Genomic DNA, 12,443 nt, shown 5'->3' with positions numbered 1-12,443 from the left:
ACAGTGTGCAACCTGGACTCCCAGCCTACAGGACCGTGAGAAATACATGTTTGCTGTTTGCAAATCTCCCAGTCTGTGGTATGCTGTCTTAGCAGCCCGCGTTGACTAAGGCACCGCCTAAGGCCATCTACCCCACCGCACAGGATCCCAAACCGGATTCCACCTTCGGCTCCTTCCTTGATGTTCTCTCGGGCTTCTCTGATGTCTCCCTACTGATGCCTCGCTAAGAACAAACAAGAGTCCCCACGTGTCTCCTCCCCCACTCCCTCTACCTTGGGTCTTTTTCCAGCAACTAGACCCTTCCCCTCTTAAGCCAAAGCACGTGTTGAAAGAGTTGTTTACACTGACTGCCTCAGTTTCCTGATACACCACTTCCTCCCCAAAGCAACCTGGCTTCTGCTCCCAATTCTACTGAAATTTTTCTTGGAGGTCATCACCAATCCTTTAATTACTCAATCTAACTGACACTTCTAAGTCAGGAGCTCATTTGGCTTCTCTGCAGCCGCTAACCTCCCAGAGACCTGCCCTGTGGCAGGTAGTGGGATAGAAGGGTCTGAGGGAACTCGCCAGAGAGACATTTAATCAGCCCTGGGGAGAGTCAGGAAGGGCTCCCTGGAGGACAGGGACACCAGGGCAGAGCCTGAAAATACGAGTATAAGTTGGCCAAGCAGAGAAGGGGAGCGAGGGCATGTTAAAAAAGTGGGAAGAATTCCAGAATTTGTGAAACTGAAAGAAGTTGAACATCCTGGAATCTGAACTGGGAGACGGGTTACAAAGGACTTTGAAGGTCATGTTGAAGAGTTTGCTGTTTGGTGCTCACACTGGCAGCACATATACGAAATTTGGAACGGTGCAGAGAAGATCAGCGTGGCCTCTGCTCAAGGACAACACGCAAATTCGTGAAGTGTTCCGCATATTAAAAAAAAGAGTTTGCCGTTTGGATTTTAATCTGGAGGCAATGGGAATACATATGTGACCTAAAGGAGAAGTCAGTGAGCTTTTGATATAATGGGCCCCACGGTAGGTATTTTAGACTATTGCAACTTTCCACTTCTGCTGGGATAGCAGGAGAGAAGCCATAGGTCATAGTGTAACTCTGTTCCAATAAAGTTTTCTCTATGCACACTGACATGTGAATTTCATATAGTTTTTAAAGCAATATATTTTTATTTTATTTAATTAAAAAAATTTTTTAAAAGATTTTATTTATTTATTTGACAGAGAGATCACAAGTAGGCAGAGAGGCAGGCAGAGAGAGAGGAAGGGAAGCAGGCTCCCTGCTGAGCAGAGAGCCCGATGCGGGACTCAATCCCAGGACCCTGGGATCATGACCCGAGCCGAAGGCAGCGGCTTAACCCACTGAGCCACCCAGGCGCCCTTAATAAAAAAATTTTTTTAAAGAAAGAGCAGGTGCACATATGCATGAGCAGGGGTGGGAGAGGGAGACTCTGAAGCAGGCTCCACACTGGGTGTGGAGTCTGACATGGGGTTCTCAGATCATGACCTGAGCTGAAATCAAGAGTCACCGACTGAGCCACGCAGACGCCCCCTGAATTTCATATAACTCTTAAAAGTCACGGAATACATTCTTCTTTTGAATTTTTTCCAACCACTTAAAAATGTAATAACCAGGGGTGCCTGGGTGGCTCAGTGGGTTAAAGCCTGTACCTTCGGCTCAGGTCATGATCCCAGGGTCCTGGGATTGAGCCCCACATCAGGCCTCCCTGCCCTGCAGGGACCCTGCTTCTTCCTCTCTCTCTCTGCCTGCCTCTCTGCCTACTTGTGATCTCTGTTTGTCAAATAAATAATATCTTTTTTTAAAAAAATGTAATAACCAGTCTTAGCTCAGGGGCGATACCAAAACAGGCGGCGGTCTGGCTTTGGCCTACAGGCTGAAGTTTGCCACCCCCGACGGGAAACAAGGGGCTGATGTACCAGAATTGGGCTTCAGAGGATGGATCGGGGCCGGGGGAGGGGGGGCGGGAGTCTGCCAGCCAGAGGGACTGGTATGCAAGCCGAGGCAGCAATCTGGGAGAGAGAACACACACTCTGGAGGTGGGGACGGAGTGGGAACTAAGCAGGTAGATTCGGGAAACCTTGTGCACTGAGAAGGCTTAGAAGCCTCCTACCACACCCCATTTGGGGAAAGAATTAAATAGCATTGGTGACTTTTCCAAAAAGAGCAAGGTCCTGAAATGCGAAGATATGGGAAGTAGCTGTCACCACTGTGGAGACCACAGTCTTCACAGGGGGGATCAAGCCACGCCCCTTCTAGGTAGAGGCCTCCCAGATCCAGCCCCACCCCCTCCAGATGTCCAGAGACCCTGCCTGTTCAGGGGAGTGCTGACATACGTCGTGGGCTATTGACAAGGTCATTGTTCACACGGAAGACTTTTGATACCCTGAGGGAGGCCTCCAGACAGAAAGACATCACTAGCAGGGCAGCCAGTGGGTAGTGTGAGGCAGCTGCTCGTGGGAGACCGTCCTGGGGGGCAAGATGGCTCACAGTCTGCCTTGACACAGGTGAATGGTGGTGGTGTCTCGGGGTCCCAGGAGTTGCTTTAGCTGTCCTGCGGAGGCCAGATACCCAGAGAGAATCCCAACTCCTTTGGAACACCAAACTCATCCCGACTCTCTTTTTCCATCTGTACTCCCACATAGAATCTCCTCTTCCCACACCAGGTGATGCCGAGCACTTTCCAAGCTACTGTTGATGAACAGACACCATGTCCTTCCCCCTTCAGGGGACCCTCTAGTCTCACCACCAGCTTGTGCAAATCAAAAGCCCTGGGGACGCCTGGGTGGCTCAGTGGGTTAAAGCCTCTGCCTTCTGCTTAGATCATGGTCTCAGGGTCCTGGGATGGAGCCCCAAATCGGGCTCTCTGCTCAGCAGGTAGCCTGCTTCCCCTCCTTCTCTGTCTGCCTCTCTGCCTACTTGTGATCTCTGTCTGTCAAATAAATAAATAAAATCTTTAAAAAAACAAATCAAAAGCCCTGGCCCCTGGCCCCAGGACCTCCCACCACAGGATGGGTAGCCAGCCCTCGGATCTCCTTGCCCCCTGACAGCCTTCATCCAGACAAAATATCTATGTAACTGGTGCCAAGAAGGAGCCTGTGTTTATGACTGATTACTTCTCTATCTCTGAGAGAGGTGGGAGAAAAAAAAATGGATCAGCATTTTTGGGTGGGTGCTGGATTTCTGAGCAGCGCTGTTCTCATTTTAACTTCATCACATGTAGGACCTACTTGAGATTCGTGTGATGAAGTCAAAATGAGAACATTCAGCATGCTTGAGCCATATCAGCGGCTCTGCAAGGAATGGATTAAAACGATGGACCTCAAGTCTAACCTAGGAAGGATAGGAGGACCGGTTAAAAAATGGAAAGCTGGTGGCTTAGGGATCCCCAAAGTGAGGAAGAATTGTCATATCAGGAGACTAAAAGGAAGGAGCTAGAAATATAGTTGGAGGTGGAGGTCCAAGACCGAGATGTTAGACATGGACGTTCTGTAAGATGTGCTGTATTTGCTGATGACAGGGTCCAGTATATGACAAGGGTAATTATGTGAGACTGGGGCAAAATAGGGGATGTTCAGAACCACGTGGAGCTGGGGTTCTCGGAGATGAGAGGTTAGCCAGGAGGTGTGCGTTTGGGCGGCATAGGGCATGGTGGGCTCCTGCCCCTTACATGTTCTTTGGGTCCCTTTGCTTCTCTACTGAAATTCATCGAACCCAATCCCGTGTCTTAGAATACTCTCTGCCAGAGAGTCCCCATTTATACATCACTCAAGTCTGTCCCCAGCTTGGGCCTTTACCTGCGTGCTCACTTTCCACTACCTTCAGAGCTCTGCTCCATGCCACCGTCTTCGAGAGGCCCTTGCTAACCCTCCTGCCCCAAATAGCTCCTCCCTCTTCTCTGTCCATTATTCTGCTTCTTTTTCTTAATACACATCAATCTACTTCATATAAATCAGCACTATACTTACTTGTTTATTTATTTTTTATTCTTTGAGAGAGAGAGCACATGAGGCGAGGGGCAGAACAGAAAGAGAGGGAGAGAGAGAATCCCAAGCAGACTCCATTCCCAGCACGGAGCCCAGTGTGGGGCTCGATCTCACAACTCCGAGATCAAGAGTCAGATGCTCAACTGACTGAGCCCCTAGGAGGCTGAATGGTGGAGCCTGGTGATAAGTCAGATACAGCAGATGAAGGAGGAGGAAGATCAAAGGAGGTGCCGTGTTGCTGGCTGGAGCAGAGATGGATGTGGTGCCATTTATGAGACAGGGAAGGCGTCAAGGGAAGGGAGGGAGGAGGAAGAACAGACGCTGAGCCAGAGAAGCAGGAGGGAAACGTAGGGAGTTTTATGCAACAGACGTCAAGGCAGACACTAAAACCAAATTGAAAGCACCTGTGATGGGGTGCCTGGGTGGCTCAGTGGGTTAAAGCCTCTGCCTTCGGCTCAGGTCATGATCTCAGGGTCTCTGCTCAGCGGGGAGCCTGCTTCCTCCTCTCTCTCTGCCTGCCTCTCTGCCTACTTGTGATCTCTGTCTGTCAAATGAATAAATTAAAAAAAAAAAATCTTAAAAAAATTTCTTAAAAAAAAAAAAAAAAGAAAGCACCTGTGATAAGCTGAGAGCAAGCTTTTGCCACACATATGACAGGTTCATCATGGAAAAGATCAATGATACAGAAAGAAGCAGGGAAATGACACACAGCCCAATAGAAGACTGGGCAACCAATATGGAAAGGCCATTTGCAGAAGAAAGGATCCAAATTTCTAGTAAAAGAGAAGTTCCATGCCCCTAGGAATTAGAGGAAGGTCAATGTCATGGGCTGAATTGTGTCCCCCTTCCCCAAAATATGTGAAAATCCTACCGCCCTGTACCTCAGAATGTGACTTATCTGGAAACAGGGTTGTCCTAGAGGTGATTAGTTAAGATGAGGTCATACTGGAGTGGGGCGGGCTCATAATCCAGCATGACTGGTGTCCTCCTTAGAAGAAGAGGGCTATGTAACACCAGAGACACAAGGAGAACGCCATGTGAGGACAGAGAATTGGAGCGATATGCCAAAGGTGGATGACCAGCACCAGAAGCTAGGAAGAGGCAAGGAAGGATGGTCCCCTACAGGATTCAGAGCCATGGCCCCACGGGCTCTCGTATTTATTTCATATTTTAGTCTCCAGAACTGTGAGATGATAAGTTTCTGGGCTTTTTGCTTTTTTTTTTGAGAGACAGAGAGATAAAGAAAGAGAGAGAGAGCACCCAAGTACACACACGCAAATAGAGGGGAAGGGCAGAGGGAGGGGAGGACCTCCCGCAGGCTCCACGCTCTGTGCAGAGCTAGACCCTGAGACCATGATCCTACCTGAGCCGAAATCAAGAGTCAATGCTTAACCGACTGAGCCACCCAGGTGTCAGTTTCTGGGTTTTTAAAGCCAGCCAGTGTGTGGTATTTCATTACAACAGCCTTAGAAATTAATACAGTAAATTAAAATAAATTCTATTAAAATTGAAATGCCTTTTTATTTTTCTTATTAGCTTGTCAAAACGAACAAACAAACAAACCCAAAAAGATTAGAATACCCAGTGCTGGCAAGGATGTTTGAGAATTCCCACTGCAATGGTTGGTTGGAGTGGTATTTAGTGACGCCTATTTGAAGGGCAATGTAGCCTTCTTTGAAATAAAACCTGAAAATAAAAATGAAACAGTCATTTTCCGTATCTGCCGACCCAGCTCTCGGCAGTTCTTGTCTGTTGTAGAGAAAGACACGTGTTCACGAAAGGGTTGCATGTTCGAACTTTCTTTGTGTTTTGGTAACAGCAAAAAACCGACAGACACACCATGTCTGTTGAGAGAGACTGGTTCCGTAAACTAGCTTGTCTCTTCTCAGGGATGATTCATGAAATTATTGGAGCTTACGCTTCGCAGCCCCTCACTGGCATCAGCTCCTTTGAGTGCCCGGAAGGGGCTCCAGCAATTGCTTTATGCAACTCCATCATATTTTTCTTAAGGAAGTTTCCTCCAAATGCATCAGCTTCAGGCCCCATCAAACTCCAATCTGCCCCTGTGTACTGCATAACATACGACCTCAGTTAAAAGCGAAACGAAGCCGGTAACTAGGGAGTGGAGGGTTTCACCAAGCGCAGAGAAGGACGGAAATCGACAAGTGGGGCTGTCACCCGGAAGCTCCTGGTAACCTCTCGGTGGGCAGTTCCAGTGGGTGGAGTTCTGGGAAGAAATGGCAGACTGCTGGCTGGGATGGTGACAAAGGGGAGACCATGAGTATGGACAGTCCTGTCAAGACACCTGGCTGCAGAGGAAGACGAGTTGCAGGAGGAAGTCTCGGGAGCCAGTTAAGTTTTAAGAAGCAAGAGCCTTGAGCCACGGTGTCACGGAAGAACCAGGTGGTGTCCGCGTCGAGGAAGAATAACGACAGCTCTGAAAAGACTCATCCCTTTGGCTGCCCAGCCTGCTAACACTTCTGATTTGGGGCATTATCTCAAGCCCCCAACTCCCATCCCAGAAGCAGAAATGGATCAGACAACACCCCCCACCCCCCAGGATGGCCATGTGACCAGGCTCCAGAGCAGAGGGTGATGATTGCCATTCCTGGACACCCTGCTGGCCTGGCAGCTCTGGGGCGGGAGGCACCCCAGAGCTGCCAGGCCAGCAGGGTGTCCAGGAATGGCGATTGCAGCTGGCCATTCCTGTGGTTCAGTCTAGGCTGACAAAGGTCTCTCTGTTAAAGCCTAGACTGCGTTCCCAGCCTTCCCACCATTGGGTGAGCCATCCCACAGTCTCCCCATGAACCCTTTCCAGCGTGGGCTGGCCAGTTGGCTCCTACTGTTTGCCACCAGGACCATGACTGGTTACACAGCTTTCCCCAGTTCTCAGGGACATCGAAGGGAACGATCAGAATTCTTCTCGATCTCATGCTTTTCTCCCACAACCTTTTCTCTGAAATCTTCGGCGTCTTCCCACTAGAATTTTGTAAGAAGTGCTATTTGAACTGGCACAAGAGGTATGGGTTTGTTTATTGTGGGTTCAATCTTGGGCTCTGTCCTCCAGGACCTTGGAAGTGTACAGATCCCTGGGCAGATCCTTTTGGATAATGAAGTAACCTGCCAGATAGATTCTCATGAGAAGATTCTCGTAACACTTGGCACTTGGAGGTTCCGTTCCCTGTATAAGAGGTAAAATGATTACATGGAAAGGGTATGAGATTTGGAATCAGGAGACTCGGTTCGAGTCCACGCTTGCTCTTAAATAACTGTGCCCTGAGGCACATTTCTGAATTCCACCGATCCCCAATATCCTCATTTGTCAAGGGACACCCTGACAAGCCATCTGGGTGACCCTGGGTGCCGTCACACCCCAGCTCCTGCTGAAGAAACTGTCAGTTCTTATGAACACGTTTTTATGCTTTATTTCTGGAACCTTGGAAACGTGGATGGAGGGAGGATCAGGGCCTGGAGCGAGGGCGGCCAGTGCCGAAGAGCTGGGCTGGTGGGAAGTCACGGCCACCCAGGCTTCTCTGGAGGACAGGTGAAAGGCAAGGCGTGGACAGCAGAGTGACACAGAAACCCAGAGATCTGCAGAAACTAGAGCCAAGAGTCCAGGATGATGCAGTAGAAGCTTTGAGCCTGCAGGAGTCACGGAGCAGGAGAGGTGGAGCCGCGGCCGGTGGCGGTGGCGGTGGCTGCAGGCGCCCGCGGTGTCTCACCTCATATCCCCTGTGTCCTCCTTAGACCCCCCGCGGGTGCAGGCGATGGTTCCTCGTGACGGTTCTCGCCTCCAGTCCCTTCCTGGTTCTGCTTCTCAGCCTCGGGGTTTCTTCCAGCCGGGTGGGAACCCGCTCAGCTCTTTGTGCGGGGGTAACCCAGACGGGCCAAAACCCCCAGGCCTGAGGGAGTCAGTGGATCAACCACCCAGGAGCCCAGTGCGGAGGTGGCTCCGCGGGTCCCCAGCGCCCCCAGGGCAGCCCGCCGGGGGCTCTCCTGCCTCCTGCTCTCCTTTTCTCTCTCCCTCCCCAGCCCTCCAGGAAAAGCCTTCACCGGCAACTACCAGGCTCCTGTCCCAGGGTCTTCGGCGGGGGATCGGAGTGTGGCCAGCAGCTTGAGAAGGGAGAGGCAGACATGGAGAATCTACTGCAGGTGCTGGGAAGCAGCGGACACAAGCGGGACAACCAGACGAGGGCCTGTGGCCTCGGAGCGACTCTCTGGTCCCCCCAGGCCGACTGCGAGGGCGGGGCTGACTTCTCCGGGGGCCGAACGCCCAGTGTGTCTGGGGGGAACCCGAGTGCTTCTCGGCCTTTCGACCTGAAGGCAGCGGGGCAGACGTCTCCTCAGGACAGCTGCCATCGGTCCAGCACCTGCTGTGCGCCCAGCTGTGCACCAGGCACTTCACTTGGATTTTTTCTCATCCTCAGGACAACTTGCAAGGGAAGTGACATCCTCCCTTGTGCGGTCCCGGCGTAAAGACAGACATGTACACCAATAGATTACAGAGCCCAGAAAGATGCCTTCACACATGCAGTCAATCGATTTTTGACAAAAGTACCTTGAACATTCAACGGGGAAAGGACAGTCAACCTGAACAAAGGATGCTGAGAAGTCTGGCTACTCACGTGCGAAAGAATGAAGCCGTACCTTTACCTCACACCATATACAAAAATTGACTGGAAATAGATCAAAGAGCTAAATCTAAAACTATAAAACTGGGCCGCTGGGTGGCTCAGTGGGTTAAAGCCTCTACCTTGGGCTCAGGTCATGATCCCAGGGTCCTGGGATCAGGCTCTCTGCTAGACAGGGAGCCTGCTTCCCCCCGCCGCTCTCTCTGCCTGCCTCTGCCTACTTGTGATCTCTGTCTGTCAAATAAATAAATAGATAAATAATCTTTAGATAAATAAATAAATAAACAAAACTATAAAACTCTTAGAAAAAAACACAGGGGCAAATATTCATGACCTTAGGTTTGGCAATGGGTTTTTGTTTGTTTGTTTTTGAGTACTTTTATTTTATTTATTTATTTTTATTAATTTCTTTTCAGCATAACAGAATTCATTGTTTATGCACCACACCCAGTGCTCCATGCCATATGTGCCTTCCGTAATACCCACCACCTGGCTCCCCCCAACCTCCCACTCCCCGCCCCTTCAAAACCCTCAGATTGTTTTTCAGAGTCCATAGTCTCTCATGGTTCATCTCCCCTTCCAATTTCCCTCAACTCCCTTCTCTTCTCCATCTCCCCATGTCCTCCATGTTATTTGTTATGCTCCACAAATAAGTGAAACCATATGATAATTGACTCTCTCTGCTTGACTTATTTCACTCAGCATCATCTTTTCCAGTCCCGTCCATGTTGATACAAAAGTTGGGTATTCATCCTTTCTGATGCAGGCATCATACTCCATCGTGTATATGGACCACATCTTCCTTATCCATTCGTCCATTGAAGGGCATCTTGGTTCTTTCCACAGTTTGGTGACCGTGGCCATTGCTGCTATAAACATTGGGGTACAGATGGCCTTCCTTTTTACTACATCTGTATTTTTGGGGTAAATACCCAGTAGTGGAACTGCAGGGTCATAGGGAAGCTTGTTTGTTTTTTTTTTTTTAAAGATTGTATTTATTTATTTGACAGAGATCACAAGTAGGCAGAGAGGCAGGCAGAGAGAGAGGAGGAAGCAGGTTCCCCGCTGAGCAGAGAGCCCGATGCAGGGCTCGATGCGGGGCTCCATGAGGGGCTCAATGAGGGGCTCAATCCCAAGACCCTGGGATCATGACCTGAGCCGAAGGCGTAGGCTTTAACCCACTGAGCCACCCAGGTACCCCTTGGCAGTGGTTTCTTAAATGGGGGACCAAAAGCACAGGTGACAAAGACAAAATTTTAATTTTGTCTTAAAAATTTTTTTTAAAGATTTTCTTTATTTATTTGAGAGAGAGAGAGTTCACAAGTAGGCAGAGAGACAAGCAGAGAGAGAGAGAGAGGGAAGCAGGATCCCCGCCGAGCAGAGAATCCCGAGATCCTAGGACCCTGAGATCATGACCTGAGCCGAAGGCAGTGGCTTAACCCACTGAGCCACCCAGGTGCCCCTTGTCTTAAAATTTAATTTTAATTTTGATTAATTTAATTTTAATTTTCACCAAAATTAAAAACTTTTGTGCATCAAGGGACATTCCCAAGAGAGTGAAAAGACAACCCATAGAATGGGAGCAAAGTTTTGCAGATCATAGTAAGCAGGATAAGCATTTAATATCCAATTATATAAAGAACTCCTCTAACACATTGTAGAAAACCAACCAACCCAATTATAAAAAGGGCAAAGAACTTGAATGGACAGTTCACCAAAGACCTACAAATAGCCAAGATGCACATGAAAATATGCTCAGTGTCATTAGTCGTTAGGAAAATGTAAATCAAAACTACAACTTCACTCCTTGGGATTTTTTTTTTTTTTTTTTTTTTTTTTTTTTTTTTTTAAAGATCAACAATATCTTTTTTTTTTTAAGATTTTATTTATTTATTTGACAGACAGAGATCACAAGTAGGCAGAGAGGCAGGCAGAGAGAGAGGGAAGCAGGCTCCCTGCTGAGCAGAGAGCCCGATGCGGGACTCGATCCCAAGACCCTGAGATCATGACCTGAGCCGAAGGCAGCGGCTTAACCCACTGAGCCACCCAGGCGCCCCCACTCCTTGGGATTTTATTATTATTATTATTAAAGGAGAATAGTAGGTGTTGGCAAGGATGTTGCTATAAATTGAATTGTGTCTCACCTCACTAATTCATATGTTGAAGTCCCAGCCCCCAGTATGACTATTTGGTTAAAGGCTCTTTAGGAAACAATCAAGGTTAAATGAGGTCATAAGTGGGGCCTTAATCCGATAGTACTGGTATCCTTATACAGAGAAGAGCTGTCTCTCTTGCTCTCCTCCCGTGCACACACTACGGAAAGGCCATGTAAGGACATAGCCAGAAATGGCTGTCTACAAGCAAGGGAGAGGGTTCTCAACAGAAACTGAATTTATTAGGGGCTCCTGGTTGGTTCAGTTGGAGGAACATGTGACTCTTGATCTTGGGGTCATGAGTTTGAGCCCCACTTTGGGTGTAGAGATTACTTAATAAGTAAATAAATAAATAAATAAACATTCTTAAATAAATAAATAAACTTTAAAAAATTGAATTTGCTAGGACTTTGATCTTGGACTTCCCAGTCTCCAGAACTGTGAGAAATAGATTTCTGTTATGTAAGTTACCCAGTCTGCGGTGTTTTGTTATAGTAGCATGAATTCACCATATGATCCCACAATTCCATTTCTAGGTATATCCAAAGGAATTGAAAGCAAGGTCTCAAGGAGATATTTATACACACAATGTTTTTGCTGCAGTATTCATGATATCCAAAATGTGGGGGGAAAAAAACCTATGTATCCATTGACAGATGAATACACAAACGAAATACGGTCTATACATACAATGAACTACTATTCAGCCTAAAAAGGAAGGAAATTCTGACACATGCTACAATATGGACAAAACTATAAGACATTGTGCTAAGTAAAGTAGGTCAGACACAAAAGAACAAATATTATATGATTCCACTTACATGGGGTCTCTAGAACAGGCAAACTCCTGAAGACAGAAAATAGAACAGAGGTTACCGGGGGCTGACGGGAGAGAGGAATGGGAAATTATTGTTTAATGGGTACAGAATTTCTGTTTGGGATAATGAGAAAGTTCTGGAAAGAGTTGCTGATGGTTATACAACATTTTGAATGTACTAAATGCATTCTAAGTGTACTAAATTATGCACTTAAAGTGGTCTCATGCTATGTAAATGTATATTTTACCCCAATTTTTATTTATTTTTTATTTTTTCAGATTTTATTTATTTATTTATTTGAGAAAGAGACAGTGAGAGAGGGAACGCAAGCAGGGGGAGTGGGAGAGGGAGAAGCAGGCTTTCTGCTGAGCAGGGAGCCCAACATGGGGCTCAATCCAAGGACTCCAGATTCATGACCTGAGCCGAAGGCAAATACTTAACAGCTGAGCCACCCAGGCGCCCTTCCCAAGGTGTTTAAAAAATTGAGCTTATTGTATAAGAATACAAAATACAAAATAAGTAAGAGACTCAGACCGATGGAGAGACCCGACCCCAGTCACACGTCTCAGTGGTGGGCTGCCCTGTGCACCCAGGTTCATCTTGTTCCAAGACTGCCTCATCTCCACCATCCCAAGTTGCCTCTCGGGGGTGGTCAGTGTAAGGGGAAAATGAGATGGTGGAGTGAAAACCCTCTGCAAATAGTTATGGGCTGTCCACATGTCAGGCTACCCAGTCAATCGTGGAGCTGTCCCTCCAAGTACCAGTTTATTCAACTGCTCAACTCTGACCTTCAACAGATTAAGAACTGAGATTCTAAACAACAAAACAAAGCAAACCAA

At 47.8% G+C, this 12,443-nt stretch overlaps 1 non-coding gene across 1 annotated transcript; it reads left to right on the top strand.

Annotated features, from left to right (window-relative positions):
* The first annotated feature begins 812 nt into the window (after positions 1-812).
* On the top strand, positions 813-919 carry LOC131840031 (U6 spliceosomal RNA). Its single transcript, XR_009357150.1, has one exon. It is a non-coding gene; the product is annotated as a U6 spliceosomal RNA (small nuclear RNA).
* The last annotated feature ends 11,524 nt before the right edge of the window (positions 920-12,443 follow it).

This window comes from Mustela lutreola, chromosome 8, assembly GCF_030435805.1.
Source record: "Mustela lutreola isolate mMusLut2 chromosome 8, mMusLut2.pri, whole genome shotgun sequence".
NCBI lineage: Eukaryota > Metazoa > Chordata > Mammalia > Carnivora > Mustelidae > Mustela > Mustela lutreola.
This window is presented reverse-complemented; position numbering and strand designations above follow the sequence as displayed.